Source organism: Muscardinus avellanarius (genome assembly GCF_963383645.1).
Source record: "Muscardinus avellanarius genome assembly, chromosome: 9".
Lineage (NCBI taxonomy): Eukaryota > Metazoa > Chordata > Mammalia > Rodentia > Gliridae > Muscardinus > Muscardinus avellanarius.
The window spans coordinates 56383196-56403171 of NC_137795.1; the positions used below are offsets into that span (position 1 = coordinate 56383196).

At 34.7% G+C, this 19976-nt stretch overlaps 1 pseudogene across 1 annotated transcript in view; it reads left to right on the forward strand.

Moving 5' to 3' along the window:
- Positions 1-3496: 3496 nt before the first annotated feature.
- The window catches only part of LOC308266792 (TGF-beta-activated kinase 1 and MAP3K7-binding protein 3-like), a 50081-nt pseudogene continuing 33601 nt past the window's right edge, over positions 3497-19976 (forward strand). The window contains exons 1-3 of the transcript in view: positions 3497-3609; positions 5537-5666; positions 7085-7187. The product of the transcript in view is annotated as a TGF-beta-activated kinase 1 and MAP3K7-binding protein 3-like (transcript). The remainder of the gene's footprint in view (positions 3610-5536; positions 5667-7084; positions 7188-19976) is intronic.

Here is a 19976-nt window from a genome sequence, read left to right on the forward strand (position 1 = left end):
TTGTCAGGAGTATTTTTGACTAAGAGAAATGAACTCGGCCTACAAGTCTTTTTTAGTATGTTTTATATCATTGTCCCATAATGTTTGGGAATGTCCTTTAAAATCTTTAAATATGTGTTAAAAATCAGAAAAGAAAGATGGGCGTGATGGTGCAGCCTTGTAATCCCAGCATTTGGGAGGCTGAAACATGAGGATCGCGGTTCATGGACATCCTCAGCTACTTAGTGAGGCCCTATGCAACCTAGTGAGACCCTGTTCCCAAATAAAGAATAAAAAATTGGGCTGGGGGTAGAGCTCAAAGGTAGAATGCCCTTGAGTTCCATCCCCAGTAACAAACACACACACACACACACACACACACACACACACACACACACACACTATATATATATATATATATATATATATATATATATATGTAATATCTTTTATTTTAAAAAAGTTAATAAATCTTAAATATATACTCTAATGAGTATTTATGAATACATCTTTTTCTTATAATATAAAAAAGAGTTAATTAACAAAACACTAAAATGAAAAGAATGAATAACCAACATATTTTGTTGAGTTATTATTATGATTAAGTTAGTGTAAAAGAATTGAATAATCATGATGTGATAATCTAAAAATAGGGGTTGCAAACTTACTATAAAGCAGTGAAATAGCATTGTAGAATCTATGATATTTCTTTCTTTTAAACTACCATTTACAAACATAAAAATCTTTTCTGGAATAAAAACAGTATCAAAACAGTATGTGAGCTGGACTTAGCCCATATGCTGCAGTTTGTAGAGTCGTGATTAAAAACACTTTTAGAACATATTATCATTCATACCGCATAGATTTTGAACCAAGATTTGAGTAACATTGTCAGAAAGTTTTAAGTTGTGTATATAGAACATTCATGAATGTGAGGAATTGAAAAATGATCTCAAATCAGCATAATTTGTATAGAATTTAAGAAACACAACAACTCAGTAAAACAAAATTACACAATAGTAAAACTACCACAGAACACCTAAGATAGAGACAGCTGAGCATGATTTGTTTTAGTTTTAGCTATAAAATTCAGTATTGAGTGCCAAGAATCTGAATTATGAAGCAAGGAATAAAAAGACACAGACTTCTAGTAATGAAGTGTCACCCACAGAAAGGAGAAAGGAATGCAAACATTACATATAATTCAATATGAACAATATTCAATAGCTAGGAAGCAATTAGTTTTTTATGAATTCATATCCAAAAACATATGAATAGTTTACTTTTAAAGTACACATAATTATTTCTATTTTTGCCTAAAAATAAACCTTATACCCTCAAAATAGACATCATCTGGAATATTCTTATATTTTCTACATAAATATTATTGTTATAATATAAATACAGATGATAATATTTCATTAATAATATTCTGGCTGGTCCAGTTATAAGTTAATAACTATATTTATATGCTTTTTGGTGTATTATAATTTCACATCATAATGTAGTCCATGTACATGTGTGAGAATACATTTCTGGGTTTTTTTAAGAGCTGTTTTCTATTATTGTTCTTTGAAAGACTTTTAAGACACTGATCATTTATATTACATCCATTCATATATTTTAAGAATCACAGGGCTTGAAATGGGATTTTTTTTTCATAAAAGACAGACTTTACTCTTGCCTGGAAGCTTTAGTAATCATTATCAGTCTTCCATCACAGGGAGGGGAAATATATACTAGAAGAACTATTTCAAGACCAATTGATTTTATTGCCTGCATACTGGTTTTGTAGAGTTGTTTGGGAAATGAAGCGGAAGGAGGCTGCTGAGAAAGCACCGTGAGGACCCGTACAAAAAGAATTAATAAGAACTAAATCACATCAGCTTGATATATCACACCAGGCTGTGAAAATGCTTGAAGGAGGAACCATTTTACACTGGGAAACAAAAAAGAAAAAAATAAGCCAGAGTTATACATATACACATTTATGAGAGACAGTTTATATTATATGCATAAATGGCATGTGTAATATGGTATGTTCATTACAGTAAATTATATCATGAAATAGTTTACATAGATATAAATGTAAAATGTATACTAAAATACATGTAGAAAAAATTGCTACTTCCTGCCTTTGAAAAGTTTTTTAAGCATTTTAGCTGTATTCTTTAGGCTGTTGAGTTAGAGACATTTACCTTACTAATTAAAAACTGATCAGTAGCCACAGCTTATTGTTTGGAATTCATTGATTCAATGTTCTATTGATGCTCCAGAGGAAATTCATTATAAATTCTATATAAAACTTCTGAGTCCCCCAAATAATCTGCAATTTTATTTGCTATTTTATTTGCTAAGTTATCTGAAGAAAGCTTTAAATACTTTCCCATCCAATAGTTTGGAAGAAATTAAAGTGAAATATTTGCTAGACATATACAAGAAAGACACTGATGGCAGAAGGAAGGGAATGGTAAATTTTATTCTTTTTTTTTTTTTTTTTTTGGTGGTACTGGGGTTCCTGGAAGCCGTTCTACCTCCTGTCTAAACTCCCAGACATCTATATTTTTATATTTTTATTTGGAAACAGGGTCTCTTAAGCCAGCGAGGCTGGCTTCGAACCTGTGCGATCCTCCTGTCTCTGCTTCCCAAGCTTTCTGGTTATTCTGATTTTATCTAATGAAGAAACAGGCAGGTGCTGAGTACCTCTAATCCATTGTCTTGCCATTTTAATTTTTAAATACATTTTGCAGGCAACTTTTGAATTATGCTACATTTTAGTGTTGGAGAAAATTCTTTATAATAAATGTAAATGTCCTACACAAGATTAATTTTACTCTAGTAGACTTCTGTAGAAATAATTTAATGTATTTATTGTGATTCTCTTATAAGTAACCTTTAATGAAAAATTTGTAATATTTAAATACCTGTGCTCTTTTCTAATATAAATTATGCTTTCTGGTCTTTGGCTACCATTTTTACAAAAACAAAATAACAGAACATATTAAAAAATCTCTATATAGTAATATTTTTACTGGCCAAATATATTGATCCTTTGATACTCTAAACCTTTATCTTTCTTTCAGGTCTCATTTTTCTATATCTCCTAAATATCTCCTATTTTTCTTAAATTACTTTCTAGCATCATCTTCTCTTTAAAGTTGGCACTAATCAGTAAGAGTAAAATTGCCGGGCGTGGTGGCGCAGGTTTGTAATCCCAGCATTCAGGAGCCTGAGACCAGAGGATTGTGGTTTGCAGACAGCCTCAGCTACTTAGTAAGGCCATCTGCAACTTAGTGAGACCCTGTTTCAAAATAAAGAAGAAAAAAATAGGGCAGGGGGTGTAGCTCAGAGGTAGAATGCCCTGGGTTCCATTCCCAGATCTGCAAGAAAGGGGAAAAAAGGAGTAGATAAGAGACTTGGAGAACCCGAGACTTTGAACAGTAGAATGGTGGGAGAAATGGAGTGTCCAACATGGGTCACATGGCAGTGTGGCAGAATGCTTGGGTAGAGGCGAAGGATGGAGAGTCCCAGTGCCTATCACGAGCACAGGAATCAGCACCTTGCAGAAGTACAGTCTAAAGAGACAACAGACTTAGGAACTGCGAAGCAAACTGTTTCTGAAGATGTAAGGTGACATCTCAAGAAAATCCTGTCTGAGATTAAGGCTCTAAGGAGCCAAAGGTCCCTGCATGTTCCTGTCTCCGTATCCACGTGACAATATTACTACATTGGCTCAGCAGGTGACTGCCATGACAGTCAGTCTGGCCCTTGGGGGAGAGTCTCTGACACAATCCCACTAGGAATACAATGGGAATGTAAAACTGAACTCCAAAGTGTAAGAGAATAAAGGATGCTTCCACTTTAAAACCAGAGACACAGGAAGCCAGCTGCCAAGAGTCCAAAGAAGAGCAGTTCCATGTGATTTCCAGCAAGAGAGAAGTCTCTGGACACCAGAGTCATGGATGGTGGATTGCAGGGTGGGGGCACCGCCACTACCAGCACAACGTGTGACTGTCTTCACACTCAGAGCACTCAGAACACAAAGGCATGGGAGTCTTTGATATGCTGCAACTTCAGGAGTGAACAGCCCAAATAACCCCAGAGTAAATCTTTGCCTGGGGAATTCTGTTCTGTCTGCCCCACCTGATTTTGGCACACAGGGCAACTTGAGCCGGATTTCAACTAATTCTGGCTGCAAACCATAAGTGCTTGTAGCCTGGCAAGAAAACAAAGGAAAGAAGGTGAATACCCTAAGTATTTCCAGGGACATACAGATAAAAGATGTGGAAACACTGATCAGTGTAGGGTGAGACCGTTGTCTTTCACCCACTCAATGGAGCATGCTGGTGGAAAGAACCTCACTTTTATTAATATTTTTGTTGTTGTTTTCATTCATATCCATTTCATTATTTTTTTCTCTCTTTATCCTATTTATTTTTGAGTACTAGAGATTAAAGCTAGGGCATTCTACCTCTGAGTTAAACTCCAAGCTTTTTTTCTTTTTCTTTTTTTGGTGGTAATGGGGATGGAACACTTCTACCTCCGGGCTACACTCCCAGACCAGTTTTATATTTTTTTATTTGGAAACAGGGTCTCTTAAGCCAGCCAGGCTGGCTTCAAACCTTTGTGATCCTCCTGTCTCTGCCTCCCAAGCTTGGGAATTACAAGCATGTGCCACCATTTTGTTTTTTGAAAAAGGGTTTAGGTAATTGGTGAGACTGACCTTGAACCTGAAATCATCCTGTCTCAGCCTCCCAAGTATTGGGGTTATAAGTATGTGCCACTATACCCCACTCTTATTTTTCAATACTTGATTTTCATTTTTTCCTTTCTTTTGATATATTTTTATTTTTCTCATGGCTCTTTTACTTTCCATTATTTTAAAATTTTTCTTCCTTTTTTATTATTTTTTGTCCTTTCTTTGTGGTACTACGGATTAAACCAAGGTTCATTCTACCTCCAAAGTACACCCACAGCCATATTTTATTTTTATTTTGATTCAGGGTAACACTACATTGATGAGAATCTCAATACTTGCTAAGGCTGTCCTCAAACCTTTGATCCTCCTGTCTCAGCCTCCCAAGTACTGAGATTACCAGCATGTACCACCACTCCCAGCTTACTTTTCTTTTTAGTTAGCTTGTTTATGTACTTATTTTCAGGTACTGTATATTGAACCCAGGAAAGTTAGCATGCTAGGCCAATGTTTTATCACCAACTATATTCCCAGATTTTTAAATTTAATTTAATTCATTTTGAGACAGGGTCTTGCTAAGTTGCCCAGGTTGGCCTCTAAATTGTGATCCTTTTATATCAGCCTTCTGGGTAGCCTGGATCACAAACATGTATAAAATTGTTAAATTTATTTTCTTAGTTTTATTTATCTTTTTGGCCTAATTCATATTATTTTTGCCCATTTCTGATTTTGTCAGTGGTGTGGTGGTTGTTTTTATTTGGTTATTACTTTATTTCTTTGTTTTTTGATATTGTTGTTGTTTGTTTCTTTCTTTCTTTGCAATGTGTGGCTCAAGCTTAGTACTTTAAACACATTGGGTAGATGCGTTACTGCTGAACTACACAACCTGGCCAGCTCAGAGAACCTGTACTTTACTCTAGCCATGACCAAGACCTTATCAAACCTTGAAGGATACTTCAACTTAAAGAATAGAGTAAATAAAAGCCCTCAGGTATTGCCCTAAGTAGGCATTTCTTGGGTGATCCTGAATTCGTGCTCCTGGGCATCCATCTCCATAAGAACAGCAGAGAAAAATAATATAACATTTTGGAAACCATTATCTGCAAGGGAACTCAATATAAGATGCTTCCTATCAAACTACAAACTACTTATTGCTAGTGAGACTGGAGGAGTTACCACAGAGGGTGCACCCATATATCCTGTGCTCTACTTCACACCTACCTGAATTACCAGAAGAATTACACTGTTGGACGAACTATAGAGAAAGTGAGTCCCTCAGGCTCTGACACAATATACTTTGTGTCCAAATCCTCTAATTACAGCCAAAGAAAACATAGGGAAACTACACTATGAAGTCTAATTTGACTTAAACTCAATACTATGCAACAACTCAATATCCTAGGACACATTGTCAAAAAAAGTTTACTTACTAAAAAGATTCCAACACAAAAATGACAGGATTGCCCATTCCAACAGATGCACAAATTTTAACATAGAAACTAAGAAAATATGAAAAAACAAGCAACATGATACCTCCTAACATTTGCAACTCTCTGGTAACTGTTCCAAAGATATTGAAATAGATGAAATGCCAAAACATTCAATGAACTATTTTTCAAAACCTCAATAAATTCCAAGAAGTTGCAAATAAACATCTGAATTAATTAAGAAAGACAATTCAGGATATTAATGATCAACTCAATAAACAGAAATTCTGAAAAAAGTACCAAACAGAAATCTTGGAAGTAAAAAGCTCAACACATTTGATTAAAAACTCAGTTGAAAGCCTGACCAATAAAATAGATCAAAAGGGAATATCAGGGTTTGAAAAGAGGGTCAATAAATTATGTTTAAAAAATAAGAATAAATATTACACTTGATCTCAGCAAGGTGTGATGGCCTGCAATCCCAGTACTTTGAGAGGCTGAGACAGGAGGACTGCAGGTTAAAGGACAGCCTCAACAAATAGTGAGACATTCATCAACCTTGTGAGACCCTGTTTCCAAATAAGTTATAAAAAATCAGGCTGAAGCTGGGCGCAGTAGCACAACCTTGTAATCCCAACGCTTGGGAGGCTGAGACAAGAGGATCACACAGTTCCAAAGGCAGCCTCAGCTACTTAGGCTTTCAGCAACTTAGCGAGACCTTGTTTCCAAATAAGAAATAAAATAGGTTCAGGAGTATATAGCCCAGAGGTAAAAAAAAAAAAAAAAAAAAAAAAAAAAAAAAAATCAGGCTGAGAAGGCAGTTGGAAGGTAGAATGCCTCTGGGTTCAATATCCAATACCATAAGAAAAAAAGAAAGAATTAAAGAAGAAAGGAGAGAGAGAAAGAGAAAGACAAGAGACATAGAAAGAAAAATAAGGAAGAATAAACACAATATAACTAATCTCTGGGAAATAATTAAAAGTTTTATAATAATACAGATGAGGATGAAGGGCTGCAGGCTGAAAGCATAGAAAAACTGTTCAGTGAAATAATAGAAAATTTTCCTAATCATTTCAAAGACATGGGTATCCAAGTACCCGTGGCCTTTAGAACCCTGAATAGACATGAACAACAACAACAAAAAACTCTTCGAAACATACTGTAGTTGAACTGCTGAAAGTACAGAACAAAGAAAGAATATTAAAAGATACAAGATAGAAATGCCAAGTCATTTAAAAGCAATCCCTCATCATAATAATAACAGATTTCTAAGCAGAAATTTAACAGCCAGGAGAACATGAGGTGGTGTATTTCAAGTCCTGAAAGAGAATAATTGGCAACCTAGAAATATCCAATAAGAAAAATCAAGTCTCCCTCCTCCCTTCTCCTAGACCCTGTCCAATGCTCCACTGGGCTTTCTCGTCCTTGTCTAGGGCCCCTCTTACATCCGAATTACTTGCTAGCTTTCACATAAAAGAGAAAATATATGACCCTTCACTTAATGAGTCTGGCTAATCTCACTTGGCATAATATTCTCTAATTCTATCCATTTTTGTTTTATGTATACTTTTTGCTACAAGCTTTTTTTTCCACTGCCTTTACTCCATTCAGGTGGAATGGGTAGTTAAACTCGATTCAGCTGGCAATAGAAAGCAAGTCTGACACATATACTCTATACATATCTATCACACTGAAAACTATAAAACTTTACAATAGACTTCTCATTGATCTTTACATACTTTTATTGGTACATTTCGTTATACACTATAATGAGGTATATAGGATGGTAGAAATATACCTGCATACAGTGCTGGGTGTGTTTCTTTCCAGCTCCCACCCTTTTCCTCCCCTTCCCTGTATGTGTCATTGATATTGGTATTAATAATTTTATATGTATACACAGCATTATCTAAACTATTACCTTCATTACATTCCCATCTCCCCTTTTCCCTTTCTAAAACCCTTCCATCATTCCACTGGAGTTTCTATTACTTTTTAGGGGGTCTCTTTTGTTACCCAGTTTGTGTCTAGATTCTATATATGAGAGAAAACATACAACTATTCACTTTCTGAGGCTGGCTAATCTCCTTAACATAATACTCTGACTGTCACTGATATTTCTACTTGTAGAGAAAAAATGGTAATAAGATTTGTATATCATTTCATAAAGCACATGACCAGCAAGGAAAGGAATGTTATAAGAATGGCCTTTCTTGAACTGATATTTCTAAATACTAAACTCTTGAGTTTTGCTTTATTTAAAACAGAACATATTTGTTCTGTTCAATATTGATGTCTCAGACTTAACTAAAATGGCTGGCTTCCAAAAACATTTTAATGTGTTCACTATTGGTTTAAACAGAGATACAGGGATGGCAGTGATAAATGAGGATGACAATGAATAGAGAAACATGTTACAAGAACTGCACCAGATACAAAGGTGGATATTGACCTTATCTTTAAAATTTATTTTTTAATATACTGAGCAGCCAGGACCTGGTTATATGCATGTCATCAAACAATTTTTTTCTCTACCAGAAAATGTTGCTTAGAATGTTTTCAAGATGCAAAAGAATACATCAATTAGAAAGCGGAGTTATCTTAAGTTTCTAGGGAGAAAAACATTAATAGCACTAATTCATTTTACATTCAACATTTTTACTTTTTACATGCCATACTTTCTATATTTATAAGGTTCTAATAAATTATTTCAAGTGTACAATTAAAAACACAAACAATGGTATTAAGATACTTCCTTTGTGTATTAAAAATCTGTGTTTTAATGAAACTGATATAAACTTAAAAATACATTCCTGGTATTGAAATCCCATGACTTAATTTCTTAATCAACTGCTATTAAAATGTCACGTTTTTTCCAAGTTGAAGAACCACTATTAGGAAATGGAAACAGAACATGTATTTATTTATTTATTTATTTATTTATTTATTTATTTATTTATTTATGGTGGTACTGGGGATGGAACCCAGGGGCCCTCTACCTCTGGGCTACACTCTCAGACCTATTTTATATTTTATTTGGAGAGAGGGTCTCTTAAGCCAGCTGAGGCTGGCTTCGAACCTGCACGATCCTCCTGTCTCAGCTTCTCAAGCGTGGGGATTACAAGTGTGTGCCACCACGCCCAGCTCAGAACATGTTTTAAATAGCATGATCCAGCTGGGCGTGGTGGCGCACATTTGTAATCCCAGCGCTTGGGAGGTGGAGACAGGAGGATCTAGAAGGTTCAAAGCCAGCTGTGCTGGCTTAAGAGACCCTGCTTCCAAATAAAAATATAAAAGATAGGTCTGGGAGTGTAGCCTGGAGATAGAAGGGTTTCCAGGAACCCCACTACCACTAAATAAGTAAATAAGTAAGTAAATAAATAAATAAATAACACGATCCACTTCATTGCTACTGAAAGCTTCCACTTTAGGACATGTTTTAAATAACACCATCCACTTCATTTTAACAATGATACAATTAATTTGAATTTAGAGAATTAATATCCTTTTATATTTTCCACTGAATGGCCTTCATTTATAATTTTATATTATGCAAAATTATACAATACTTTAGATATAAAAATGTTAGGCTAAAAAAAATGACAGGCTCTCAGTGGTACATTGCAACACCTTATGAAATTCATTTGGAATTTTGGCCTTCTCTTACAAAGAGTAAGTTAGAATCCATAAAACTTCTGAGCCAATAATTAGAACTATATATCATGCTTCCTGTAAATCTCTCAAACTCAATAATTACTATTTAAACTAAAACACATATATCATTTAAATTGTTAAGGTTCTAAGTGTTTTGTGAGAAGTCATAGTTTTATATTTAGAAACAAGTAAAAATTAATTAGGTTAATAATAAACTAAAAAATCCTGTAATATTTAATAAATATTCATAAGTTAAAAATCCTAGGAGCTGGGGATGGTGGTGCATGCTTATAATTCCAGTACTTGGGAGGCTGAGACAGGAAGATCACATTTCGCAGTCTCAACAACTCAGTGAGGCACTCCACAACTTAGTGAGATGCTGTTTCAAAATAAAAAATTAAAAAATTGAGCTGGGGGTGTAGCTTGGAGGTACAATGCCCCTGGGATCAATCCCCATCACTACAAAAAAAAATTTAGGATATCCAGGCCTCGTGGTGCATACTTGTAATCCCAGTATTTGGGAGGCTGAGAAAAGAGGATTTCAGATTAGAAACCAGCCTCAACAATTTAGCAAGTCCCTGTTTCAAAATAAAAAATAAAATTGGGCTGGGGATGTAACTTTGAGAAAGAATGCTCCTGGGTTCAATACCTAGTACCATATACACACAAAGAAAAAAAAGGAAAAGAAAAAATTATAGGACAAATGTCTCTCATTATTATTGAGAGTATTTAATCTATATAAAATTATATAATCTCATTTGGTTTTATTTTACCATTCCTTTGTTTCCTTGTCTACAAAGATACCAGATAGGAAGCACTTCACTAGATACATTGATCTCTGTGATTCTCCTCCAAATAAAGTTAGTATTTTTTTTATAAAGGAATCCTGTAAAGACTATTTAAACCAATTGTTCTTAAAGTGTTTGCATGTTGCATTGTACCTTAACTGTGTAATGACTATTGTATTTTATTACCAGAATAAGAGGTGAGATTTGGACTTCTGACTAAAGTAAAAGCTTTGGCCCCAGTACTCTGCTGCCAACTACCTGTGATCTCCAATGGCTTATCCTCCCCTTATTCTTATTCCCTCACTCTGTCCCTTACTCTGGGCTGAGTGACTCCTATAATACCGACACATCCCTTCTCATTCATATTCAATATAAAGAAAGCCATATTTTTCCACCCATAATATCTAAGAAAGTACTATGTTTCACGAAAATTGCATGTCTTTCCTCAGTCAATCCCTGTAGTCAAAAGAATGAATTTATTCTGCTTGATTCAGTCCTATTTAACGGGGTGATGTGTGCATGTATATCTACACGAGTTTTTTTTTTATTCCATTAAGATGTATAAATTCAATGCACCAATTAAAAAAAAGAAAAAATTTAAGTGGGAAAAAAAAGAGCTGGGAGTAAAAATAGATTCTCCTTAAACACTGATGATCAAAATTAGACATTCTTGTTCGATGAGACAAGACTATGGAAAATAATTATAGAAATCAAGCAGTCAATCCTTTATATTTACATTTGTAATTAATTCCAGGAAGCATTTCTCTCTGTGCTAATTTCTATTATAAAGGTTCAGCATTCTAAGTCTGGTATGGTGGCATACAGCAGTAGTCCCAGTATTTGGGAGGCTGAGAAAGGAAGATCGTAGGATCAAGATTAGGATACGAAAATTGCTGAGACTCTCAGCAACCTAATGAGACCCTGTTTCTAAACAAAAAATAAATTTAAAAAAGGATTCAGAAGTAGAATGCCCCTTGGTTCAATTTCTAGTACGAACGCACGCGCACACGCACACACGTCCATCATTATAAACAGGAAAATATAATATTAGAATATGCAGTAATAATAAATTGCTACAACAAAAATTTTGAGCACCAAGTATTTCATAAGATAAAAAGAAAACCAAGCCGGACGTGGTGACGCACGCTTGCAATCCCCTCGCTTGGGAGTCAGAGACAGGAGGATCACGCAGGTTCAAAGCCAGCCTCGCTGGCTTAAAAGACCCTGTTTCTAAATAAAATATAAAATAAGTCTGGGAGTGTAGCCCGGAGGTAGAAGGGTTTCATCCCCAGTACCACCCAAAAGGGAAAAAAAATCAATTTAATTTTTCTGGCTCTTAGTAAAATAAGTTTATTCCGAATATTTATTAAAAGGCTAAAAAAAGTTATTTTCTTACTGTTTTCTGATTTTTTCCAAATGCTTATCATAGTTGGTTCCATATGAAATTTAAAATAGAACCTAAATGATAATTGTCTTTTGTAACTGAATTTTCACAGTGGAGGTAATCAATAAAAAAAATCAAGTTTTGTATACATGTTATTAAATAATATATAAAATACCAGCTTTCAAATTATAGAAAATATTATAGATAATTCTGACATCTAGTTTTTAATTCCATAAACATGGCTTAATGATAATATAAATGACCTAATAATAAATGTATACATAACTAAAAATTAATATACTTTTATTGTTTCTGACCTTAAACATTATTTTATATGATACTTTTAATTGATTTCTTCTATACTTTATTTAAAAAGGTCTAGAAAAATTACAATGATTGTTTTATGTAACTAGATTTTATAGAGAGAGATTTTTCTACATAAAATGCCTAGGTATATTTTCCCAGTGATCAACTTAAATTAAAATCATATTCTCAGCAGCGATGTGAAAATTATCTTTCTTTTCTTATAAATTTTAGCACTGTAAAATAATAAGTAAGTGGAATCTTGTTATACAAATTAACACTTCTCTGGATGTTTTGAGATTAATTACTTTAAAAGTAAATTTATCTGTTTCATCATTTAAATAACTTTAACAGAATTCATTTACTTTTAATGAAATTACAAATAAGTTCATAACTTATATTTCTGAACACCTAACTGAAATGAATTTTGAGAATTTTCCTAATTGAAGGTTTAATTTTAAAGTATTAAAAATGATTAAAGAGTTTATGAGTCCGGGGCTCTAAACACAGTAGAAAATGGCAACTATATATAAAAGAAAAATTCGAATGTATCTCAAGACTGAATTGAAACTCTAAAGTGAAAAAGTTGAAGAGAAAATGATAAGAGAACAAGCACCTGCAGCAGAGCAAAGTGTGGTAGAACATCGCTCCTTACACATCTTAAGCTTCCATAGGGCCAGGCGTGGTGCTGCCAACTTCCATGTTATCGATTCCTTTGAAGCTTTAACATAGGAGAGAGAACATATGGGATTTGTTGTTCTGTGCCTGGCTTTCTTCAATTTACATAATGCCTTCCAATTTCATCCATATTGCCCAAAATGACAGAATTTTATCCCTCTTATGGCTGAATCATATTCCATTGTCTATATATAACACATTTTTATCCATTCATCTGTGGATGGAAAATCCAAGGAGAATTAGAGATCAGAAGTATGTTTTACAATTGGAGACTGATTCAGAATTCAATAGAGGCCTGCAATGGACATTTAAATTCAGGAATCACCATGGTGCTTAAAATTATGAGAATAGCCTGGGGTGGTGGCGCAGGCTTGTAATCCCGCGCTTGGGAGGCGGAGACAGGATAGTGCAGGTTTGAAGTCAGCCTCACTGGCTTAAGAGACTCTGTTTTCAAATTAAAATATAAAAAATAGGTGTCTGGGAGTGTAGTCCGGAGGTAGAAGGGTTTCCAGGAACCCCAGTACCACCCCCCCCAAAAAAATCATGAGAATAAAAAAAGAATACTAAGAGAAGGACAAAGCTGGAGATGAATACTCAAAGCTGAGCCTTATGACCCTTTTGTTAGCCAGGAAATAGATAAAGGGGGAGGTCAATAGTGCTAAAATGTTTCTGATAAGTCAAGTAAGACAAGAACTGTGACTCACAATTGGATTTCTGTCTTATGTGTTCAGGCAGCTACACCAAAATTCCTTACACCAGAAAATTTATAAACAGCAGAGTTTTTTTTTGTTTTTAATCAGTTTTGGAGCCTGAGGGACCCAAGAATAAGGTACCAGCACATGTGATGCCTGATAAGGCCCATCCCTCATAGACAGTGCTTCTTTCTCACATGGTGGAAGGGGTTTGGAGAATCCCTCAAGCCTCTTCAACAAAGACCTTAATCACTCCCTAGAGGCCACACTTCTAAATATCAAAGTGGGTATTGGGTTCTAGCCTACACATTTAGGGGATATCAATATCCATATTATAGCAAATTATTTATAATAATAGGTACATTACTTTTTATGGTTTCAATAACAAATTACTATAAAGTGGCTGACATAAACAAGAGAAAAGTACTTTTTTTCATAATCCAAGAGGCCCAAAGTCAGAAGATATCTGTAGGGCTGTACTTCATCCAGATTCTATAGAAGAAAATCTATTCCTCGTCTCTTCCAAGGAGAAGCAGGTAGAGATGCTAGCAGTCTTTGGCTTTTAGCCTTAAACTCCAGCACTGGCCTCTGTTTTAACATAGCCTTCCATCATTGTGTGTTCTAATCTCTCTTTCCCTTGTAAAAAGACATATGATGTCATTTTCATCCTAACCAGATACTCCAGGATAATTTTATCTCAATATTCATAAATTATCCATAGCTGCAAAATAATTACCGTACCATGTAAGTCACAGATTCTATAGATTGGGACCTCATACATATCCTTGGTAGCTAGGATCAGCATTCCACAGTAGAAAAATAAATGAAGCAATTTCTATTTCCCCATAATCCTGGCCTTTTTAACATGCTGATGTCAATGGTAAAAAGTACCGTTTTGAGTCGTAATGCATGAAATAAACCAGCATTAAAATACTATATCATACCTCCCTTCTGCAGAGATTTTTTAGAGATTATTGAGAAGAGAGTCACTTTGTGTACTTTCTTCTCCCATGGCCAAATAAAGGAGTAGAAGAAAAAAAAAAGGAAAGTAGTTAAAAAATTAGAAAAGACAAGTCACCAGAATGAGAAAAACAATATTGCTTCAGCTGAAGGTTTACAAAACTGCAGAAACTAAAAAGCCCAAAGCCACTGACAGGCTGCCAGAGACAAGAAGTGTCCAACATTGGCATGTGTTCTCTTGAGCAGGAATATCCTTTACTAGGGGTGAAGCTCATCAGCATGACAAGATTAGGAAGGAGAGGAAATGAAGAAAAACAAAAGGCATGGAACTCTGTGTGGGATAAATGGACACAACAGACCTTATCCTGGTCCAAGCCCCCTTGAATGAACAGGATCTGAGAGACATGGCTGCCTCTTGGCCTGTGTAAATTTTAACAGAATGTACTTGGAAGCACCAGGACTGGAGATCAGATAACTACAGAAGCTCAGTGTGAAAACGTGCACCAGGAAAGAGGGAACTCCTTGGGAAACCAGAGCAATGGGACATTCTGGGTGCATAGTCCCCACAACTGAAATGCAGAAAAGGCAAGCCTGAGCTGCTTTAAATATGAGGTAAACTGGACGTTTTCTTTAGATTGGACTGCACTTTTAATGAGAATGAGGTATTTCCAGGTATTTGGTAATACCTGGAGAAAACTGAAAACCTATAAGAACCACTGGATGAAAAAAGATATTCTACAGTGTTTCTAAGAGAAAATATTGAAAGAAATGATTTAAAAATAGTGTTTTCTAGTCAGACATGGTGGCACACGCTTGTAATCTCAGTATTTGGGAGGCTAAGACAGGAGGATTGCAGGTTCACAACTCTGTTTTCAAATAAAAAATAAAAATTAGGGCTGGAGTTAAAGCTTTGAGGTCAAATCCCCCTGGGTTGAATTCCCAGTAGCTGCAAAAACAAAAAGTGTTTTCTATTTGTATAATCTCGAGTTCAGAACTTTTTTATGTAAACAAATATATAATAGTAACATATGGGCCTATTCATTTGTGAATAAGTATACTCTCCCTAATAAATCGACCAGTTCATTAATTTCAAGCACCATGCTGTGCTTAGACTACCTTAACATTTTGGGTCACTTTTTATCATGACCATGCTCTCTCCATCACTTTCTTCTGTGTACTGTCACTAAGGAATGTAGCATTCTTTAGAATGTAGCATTTCTTCTCATTTTACAGAAGGAAATTGATGTGGAGTTCTTCCTATACTGCAAAAGAAATACACAAGAAACATTACTCTATGTCCTAAACTGACCCAAACATATTTTCAATTATGTTGAAAATGTCAAATGTGCCTTAGGGATAACTATGGATATGATGAAAACATATATATATATATATATATATATATATATATATATATATATATATATATATATATTCATTTAAACTGTAGCAATAATCTAAGTCATTTTTCTAGAGTTGGAAGAAGCTGAAATCTTCACTGTAGAAACACAAGACTTGCAGCCCACACATTTTGCTGACTGAATCAATGCATGGAAGGAATCTATGGCAAAATGTAGAAAAACATTAAAGGGCCTCTTGATGTAGCAGAAGTTAGCAATCAAAATAAGCTTCACTAGTGATTTGTGTGATTTGGGGAACACAGCTGCCCATCCTGCCAACTAACTCAGGAAAGGTAGGCCAGCTGTTTCCAGTGAAGAACCGCAACAATGGGAATCCTGTTCTCTGGGAGACAGGAGGATTAGCTGAGGATGATCTGGGTGGTGTGTAGACCACCCACAACTTGATTCAAGCAGAAACTTCAAGTGCTGCATTTGTGTGCCACGATATTTATAAAATACAAACAAATCCCCTAATCTAATACTCCATTCATGAAAATAATTATAAATAGAGTAATACCACTACCTATTATTTTTAGAAAGATGACTTCAAAAATGTTCTCTGGTCTCTTAAGTTGTTTAAATAGCTGCCTATTTTGGTTTTTCAAACGCCCATAAAAGATTGAGACGTTTTCCCTCTTGAAGATATGTTTAGAAGTCAGCACATACAGAGGAGCAGTGCCTGTCTCAATTGATGTTACTCCAACTAGTTCATTGCATAGTTAGCCTTTTCTTCGAGCATTCATTTTTTTTCTTCCTTATGCCTATTTAGGCAAATAAAATTTGCTTCTATTTTAATTAAAAATATTCCTTTGGAAGAAGAAAATTATGTTTCCTCTAAAGAACAAAAGGCCTCATATAAGGATAGGAAATTAATGATGGGAACAGGGCTGATTTTCATCTTTTACACTTGTTTAAAGTAGTTCAGTGGTTCTTCAAAATCCATAAGAGGACTTTCAAACTCTGTGAGGAAATAAAGGACCTATTTGCTATAACTCGTCTTCAGCCACATCTCCATCTTCCCCCTACTTTAATCAGTTACTTCAGTTTTCCTAGACTTTTTTCCTAGACTATAATAATTTTTATTCTTTTGTGGATTCTGACATGCAGTGTCCTCACACTAATGATCGCCTTTCTATAAACTCCAATTCACCTAGCAGACTTCTGTTTAATTTTCAAAAGTCTACCTCAAATTTTACTTTCTTAGATAAATTTTTCTTGAGCATCAGAGATACTATGCCATCTCTTGGGTTTTTATATATTTTCATAATAGCCTACCATACTCTATTGCAACAGATACATTGTGGGGGTGGGTGTCTCTCTTCTGTGGATTTTGAGTTCTTTGAAGACAATGATTTGCCATATTATTATCTATTCCTCTTCAACTCCATGTTGATCGCTTAGGTTATACAAGACCTTACATAAATATTTCTTGTATTCATGAAAAACTGATTGTGTCGATGCGTCAATGTTTGATGCTTCAGTTTCAGCCATAAGGTGCTGTGCTGTCTCTCATCCTAAAGCCCACACCTATCCTGCCTGTGTGGCCAGTACTGTCAGCAAGAAAGATGGCCATGCCATTTGATTGGCTTAGCTCTTAACATCAAGTGCAAAGCTGAGCTAATGTGAACTGTCCCCAAGTGTTTTCCTGCTGTCCATTTCTCTCTGCAGTATGTTCTACGTAGAAAAAGTTAAACCATTACCCATTATCTATGGAGAAAAAAAAGAGAGTTTTGTGATTTTTTTTGTTTTATTGTAAAGTCATATTTAAACAGTACTGAAGTATGTTACTACTAAACTTTTCATTTCCAACATTTCATTCTTTTTATGACTTCAATACACCTACGATGTGTAAAATACTCATTACAATAGTCAAAATAATATACTTGTTGACAGAAACATGCCTTAAATATACTTCTAATTCTATTTTCTAAAGTAACCAGGATATCCAATTTAGACTCTCTAATCTATGTATTTTTTTGTTTTGTGTATATGTATATTTGCTGTGTTTTATTTATTGATAATGTTGAGATTCAATATTACTACATTTATTTCCTTTTAGATTTCACTTTTTTCTAGTTTTCAAGAAGCCTGAAACATGTCAGGACTAGAACTCCTAAAAGGTAGTAAATATTGGAGGACTTTCTTCCTTCTTTCTTAAACAGTAAATGTGACATAATTTTCCCCACCTTATAGCCCTTCAGTCAACTAGGAAATCAAATAGGATTATAATCTTTATACTTCAAAGGGTGCCATTTAACCACTTTACACAGAAACATCAGACAAGTCTGATTAGGTTTGTTCTCTCTCCTCTGCAAAGGTACAGCATACCCTACTTAAAGGTGGATGAGATGTATACTCACAATTTTGCTCAGTCTCTATTTACTTTTTTAAAGATAGCTCTGTTGGAGGGAATTTTTAGTGAGACAGAACTTACAAACCTATTTACTACAGGGACTATTGTATGTCATATTAACCTCCACAACAGTATTATGGTATTTTACACATTATATGTGTTAAATAAGTTGTTAGGATGAATGAATGATTTTTACTATATCCATCCTCTTTCAGTTTTCTTTCAGGATTATAAAATTCATGGTTTTCTGATAGATCTATATTTTCTTTCTTTTTGATTCTCTCTCTCTCTCTCTCTCTCTCTCTCTCTCTCTCTCTTCTCTTGTATGTGTTTGTGTGTGTGTGTGAGGGGGGTACTGGGGATTGAACCTAGACGTGAGCCTCTGAACTATTTTATTTTATTTTGAAACAAAGTCTCACAAAATTGGAGAGAACCTCACTATTCTGCAGAGGCTAGTGGCCAACTTGTAATCTCTCAGTCTCAGCCCCCCAAATACTGGAATTACAAGTATGTACCACCATGCCTGGCTCTATTTTCTTTCCCTTTCTCTCTCTCTCTCTTTCTCTCTCTCTCTCTCTCTCTCTCTCTCTCTCTCTCTCTCTCTCTCTCTCTCTCTCTCTCTCTTTCTGTATTAGGGAACAAACCCAGGGGCATTGTACCTCTAAGCTACACCCTGGACCTTTTTATTTTTTATTAGGGAACAGGGTCTCACTAAGTTGAATTGCTGAAGACTCCACTAGTTGCTGAGACTAGCCTCCAACCTCCTGCTTCAGCCTCCCAATAACAGAGATTATAGGCATGCAACATCTCACCTGGATTTCTATTTTTTTTAATGATAATCAATGTTTAAAATATTTCTAAAGAACTCTTTGTTGATGCCATACAAAGCTATACATACAATATATATTTCATGCAAATGCAATTAAAATTATTTTTTATCAGAAAGAACTCTATGAATACATACACACATGTATATATGAGGCACCAATTTTAAAACTAACTGGGTGGAAAAACAGCAAGCAGACTTCGCAGATCAGTTGAGGTAGTAGGTGGAAGTAAGACAATGTAATATGATGTTTATTTTGTTTTTGTTCAATCCTATCATTTTTATGGTTATAATTTAATCTATGATCTTCCTTTCCTTATATCTGTTTTGCCTTTTATCACTATCCATATTCTAAAATGTTCTATTTTGACTTCTCAATCATTCTTTTTCCTACTGCTTTCATTCCTCCCTAAATGAATATATGATTAAAAAATAAAAACACTATCCTGCCAAATGCATTTAATTTTTTCCTATGTTAGTATATATCTACATCTTTGTAATCCAAAGAGACAATAAAAATATAAAGTGATTTATCTATTTTTACATTTCATTTTATAGCTGAAGACACAAACTAAATGTCATATGGATGATAAAATAGCTATTTCAAGTTGATTCTAACCTAGAGATGTGTCCACTGACATTTAGTCTGTGTTTCTTCCACTATACTTTATCATCTTTCAAATAAACCTAATATCATTCCAAGATCACTTAATTTGACACTATGGGTTAAGTTTGTATTATGCTAGTATTAAATATTTATTAGAAAAAATAAATTTATATAATTTCATTAAAAGTAAGATGTAGTGGTGATCATTCTTCCCTGTTATATGTTTCTT